Source organism: Pygoscelis adeliae, unplaced genomic scaffold, assembly GCF_000699105.1.
Source record: "Pygoscelis adeliae isolate BGI_AS28 unplaced genomic scaffold, ASM69910v1 Scaffold266, whole genome shotgun sequence".
NCBI classification, from domain to species: domain Eukaryota; kingdom Metazoa; phylum Chordata; class Aves; order Sphenisciformes; family Spheniscidae; genus Pygoscelis; species Pygoscelis adeliae.
The window spans coordinates 559,957-564,838 of NW_008824987.1; the positions used below are offsets into that span (position 1 = coordinate 559,957).

A 4,882-nucleotide genomic window follows, 5' to 3' on the forward strand; every position below is an offset into this window, starting at 1 on the left:
GGGCTGTGTCCCCAGCAGCCACACTCACCCGGTGCTGCTTGCTCTCTGCCACCCGGGATGGTGACGCCGTCCTCCCAGTGTCTGGAGCCTTTCTGGGGTCCGAGGGCTGTAATGCAGCTTGGGGAAAGGAAATCACCCTCCTGGGCAGTGGGTGTTTTGTTTCCTTCCCAAGTGCTGTTCCCTTCTCCTTGGTGACAAGGGACCGGCTGCAAACACTCCCCGTTAACCCTTCAGCACCTGCTCCTCCGCCGGGAGCCCCGCTCCTTCTTCTCCAGCCGCTCCAGGGGTGGATTTTCCACCGAGGCCCCCAGCTCTGGGGCATTTTTGCACCCATTTTACGGGCTCACACACTTTGCTGAGATGCCACTGCATGCTGTTGCAAGCCCAAACATGCCATCGCGAGGAGCCCACCCGAGCAGGGGCGCCCCAGCATGGGTGACCCTGAGCACAGCTCCCTCCTCTCTGGGTGGGGTGCCCAGAGGGATGGAGAGAGGCTGAACACAGTGCTGGTCCGGTGTGAGGACCTCTGAACACATCAGGAGGGTGATGCTCAGACCGGTCCCTCTGCATCCCGCCTGCCCTCCACACACCCACCCTGAGGCACAGCAGCCAAACCCCGAGGTGAGAGCTTCCCAAAGCTGCACAGATCAGATCGGGGCAGAGATCCCTCAGAGAGAGCCCGTCCTGATGGTGGTCAGACTCTCAGGCTCCTCAGCTCAGCTGTCCCGCAGGGTTTCTGTGCAATCTGGAAACGTCCCAGTGGAGAGAGCCGGAGGAAGAGGCTGGAGAGCTGCAAGAGGTAGAGGGTAGCAACAGAGACACCACTGCCATCGCTTGCTCTGCGCTTTCCACCAAGACATGGAGCAAGGAGTCTGAGAGCCGAGCAGCCCCAAGGAGTCCCGGACCCCCACGCTCTGCCCCCCGGCTCCCCCTCCACCAGCTCCTCCCACCCACAACCCCCAGGGCAGCGCTCCCAAGGAAACACCCCCACGCAAGCATCTCCACTCACTCTCATCATTTCATTTCATCTCATCTCCTGGCAAAAATGCCAGTGGTCGCTCATGTTTGGGTGTAAATCCCTACACTTGAACCCAGGCTCATCCCTTGATCCCACTGCAGGGAACAGACGGGTCTTGTCACCTCCAAAGGTTGGGGGCCAGAGCAGGTCCCTGCAAGGACACTGCTCCCTGGGAGCCCCCTTCGCTCGAGGGCTCGTACCATCCCTTAGTGGGAGCTGGGAAGCCCTGCAATGTGCAACGTGTCAGGGCTCAGCCCAAGCTCTGAGGAAATGCAGTGGCTCTACCTGCAAATCACAGCACAAATCCATCAATCCTCTCCCCCAAACCTCTTTCTGGAAAAAAAATAAAAATGAAGTAAGCGTGAGAGGGTTTTATTTGCCTGCCCGCCTTTGGGGTTTCTCTGCACTGTGCGCCCTTGCAAACTTCTTCCCAAATTGCCCACAACAGCGAGGTCTTTGGCAAAAGCCGAGCTCCTCCAGGGATGGCCTGACTCCAGGAGCTGGGGCTTTAAGAAAATAACTACATGGGCGAGTGGGCACTGCTGGGAATGTCGGAGACTCCCTCCCTAACCCAGGGCTTGCAGAGCTGCCCCAGCACCCAGGTACTTCTGCAAAAAGCAAATCTGCCAGGGACATGCTGGCACCTGGGGACCGAAATGGAGCCTCTTGTGGGCTTGGGGGTCTTCTTGCTGTGTCAGGGGACCCCGTCCTCTCCCTGGAGCCAGCTGCTGATGCTCACTGCAGATCGCAGTCCAGCCAGTGTCATTTTGGGGGAGGAAATGCAAGAATCCCAGCTATTCCCCCGGGCTGGGGAATGTGTGGCAGGCTGGCCGGAGGAGTCTGCGCCTGGCATGCCCTGCCAGGGAGCCCAGCAGGAGAAAAGGACCCTTGTGACGCAGGATTTTCAGCCAGGGCACCCAGTGGAGCCGATCGTATGGCTCAAGGTGCAAGTCCACCTGCCCCAGGTCCCCCCCACTTGTGGGGTGCAGGCGATGCAGCACAGTCACCCCATCTCCGCCAGCAATGCCGCGCCCAGCCCCAGCCCTGGCAGCATCACTCGTGACCCCAAGGCATCCCGACAGCACACAGCCCCAAGAAACACACGGTGGAAAACAAGGGAGGAAAAGCAAAACCCAAAAACAGGAGAGGATTTGAGGTTGTCCCATCCTCAGCCTCCGGTCCCAGGGCAGAAGGGATGCCTGGCTCCCTCCTAAGGGGACATGAAAGGGGATAACGATCTGCTGCTTCTCTGCAGACCTGCAGGTGTGGAATACCCCCGGGGTACAGACGGACCTATAAATCCTCCCATCTCCAAAAAGCGGTACATGGAGCAGAAGTCACGCTGCTCTTTTGACCCTTCTCAAAGCCCAAAGCAGACGTCTTGACAGCAAGACCTCATTCAGCGCCAGCCTTCCCCATCAATCCCCCCACCAATCCCCCCATCATGCTGCAGGTCCCACGGCCGGTGGCAGCCGAGGGGGCTGGAGAGACACAGCTCTGGGCAGGAGACGTGAGCGGAGACGGAGGCAGGACCATCTCTGCAAACACTGCGACACAGCCCGCGCCGGCCGGTGGGTCCTTCCCCCTGCGGGCAAAACGCTGCCCGCCCAACGGGCAGTACAGGCAGGACGCCCCGGCGTGTCGTGGCATGAAGCAAAGCAAACAGGAGCAGCAGGGAAAGTTTCAGGGCGCTCCCTGTCCCGCAGGAGGCAAGGACCCACCTTCATGCACCATGATGGGCCGGGGTGAAGGTGGAGACCTGGAGGGCCCCCATCAGCACGAATTCATCCTCCACGCTGGGAACAAAACCTATTAACACATCCCAAGGTGTGGAGAAATCCTCAGTAATTTGGGATGAGGTAGGGAAGAGAGTTTCCATGTTTTCTTCACCATCAGTGAGTTTTCAGTGGGATCCATCTCCCCCATTTGATCCAGCAAGCATGAAAGCTGAGGCCAAACCAGTAATACCCACTCCAGCCCCAAACACACACATGCATCTTAAATACAGCCCTTTCAGGAAACAGGAGAGTGGCTTAAAAAAAAAATAAAATACAAAAGCGTGACATGAAAACAAGTAGAAATCCCAACACTGCGTATCCAGAGGTTCATTTTATTTGCCGTCAGGTCTCCAAGCCCTTGGGACTCCCTGCAAGCGACGCTGCCTTATTATCATTCAATTCACAATAAAAATGAGGCAGCCCCGTCTCTTTGGCAACACTGAAAGTCCCCTGAGATTTTAAGCTGTGAGCAGATGAAGTCCCCGTGTCCGTATCTGCGCAGGAAGGGCTCACTCACAAATACCACGGAGAACAGACAGAACGGCTTGCGTTAGCTCTCTGCCCTGCCAAATCCACGTCTCAGCTGGCATCTGGCAGCACCGAAAGCCCTCGGGAAGTACCAGCCCTGGCCCCCTGCCTGGGGCAAGCCCGGCTCCTGCCTCCTCTGCGGAGAAGGTCTAGGGCGGGTGAGGGCGAGCGGAGGATGCTGAGCTGAAGAAAAGAGTCCTCAAAGCTGTTGGCATTCTGGAGGGCACCCCGACACGGCACCCCGGCACGGCGGGACCGGCCGCAGCCCGGTGCCAAAGCCACCAACCCGAAGCAGGGCACCCAGAGCCAGGGTCCGAGTCTCATGGGAGAACCATGAGCAAAGCAGCAGCCCACCCGTGTACAACCCCAGCATGGTGAAAATCCCCAAATCTCTCAAATCAAAGGACTTTTTAAGAAAGTTGAGCCCTGTCCCGGTCAGCACCGACGGCTGGCATTTGCCGCCTCTGAATTCAGGCCTCGGGGACCCGACACTCCCCCACCGGCTGTGGGGGATGACGGCCCTTCGCAGACATGACGGGTGACTCAGTGCACAGGAGCCAGTGGCGTTTCCAGGTGGGGAGCCCGCTTTGGGAAAGGAATGAGGAATATGCAGCCGAGCTGTCCTCGTGAGCCTGCATGCACAGACATGTCCGTCTGTCCTGCTCACCTTCTGCTTTTCCCCTCCTTCCCCAGTAATTTTTCAACCCAGTTCATCCAACCGTGGCAGAGGGGCACGGGACTCAAAAATACCTTGATCCCGTCTCTTGCAGAGACAGAGCAGAGGACACTTTCTCTGCACACAAGAAAGGCTGCCAGGTGAGCACAACCCTTATTAGACACCAGAGAACCCACCCAGCCATCCCAAATCCATCAGAAAACCAAGCTGCAACGGTCCTGCTGCCCTCGAGCTGCACAACACTGTCCCACTGCGACACAGTCAGCCTCCCTTCACCCCAAAGAGGCTCCTACACCAAAACCCTCTGCTTACTCCCCCCAAATCCCACAGTGTTGGTGTCTCCAGCCTGTGCCTCACCAGAGAGCCGGGATGTGAACGCAGCCCAGCAAAGCACCGGCAGGGGATGGGCTGGTCCTCCAGGTGCCAACCCTCCACCCCTGGGGCAAGGGAGGGGAGGCGGCAGGGGAGGGGGCTCTGCACACGCGGCGGGGGCAAAGCGCAACACGGACCCGTATTTTTGTCCAAATGTCTCGTCTCTTTTTGTTTTAACCAGGAAACATCCTAAAACCACCCGAGCCCCAAACCAAGCAACGGTGAGGCACTCCTCTGCCAGATCGCGGGAAAACGACAGCGAAAGTATCAACAAACCCCAGTCCTGGTTTGAAAGAAATGCGTAACGATATTCTGAAAGTTTGCAGAAATGGGTGTGTTCGCAGTCTCCATGGCTTATACCTTTTTTTGTGGTCTTTTTAAAAAAAATATTGTCTCCCAAAGCTTCCAGCCCACCCGGCCGTGGCAGACCTGCCTGGGCTGATGGCTGCCCCATCCCGGCTGCATCCCTGCTGCGCCGGGGCACCGCTCCACCGACCCACGGCTCCAGCC

The 4,882-nt window shown here is 58.2% G+C and overlaps 1 protein-coding gene across 1 annotated transcript in view; it reads right to left on the reverse strand.

Moving 5' to 3' along the window:
• MMP28 (matrix metallopeptidase 28) overlaps positions 1-4,882 on the reverse strand; it is a 32,704-nt gene that overhangs the window by 6,043 nt on the left and 21,779 nt on the right. The gene's annotated exons all lie outside the window — the stretch shown is intronic.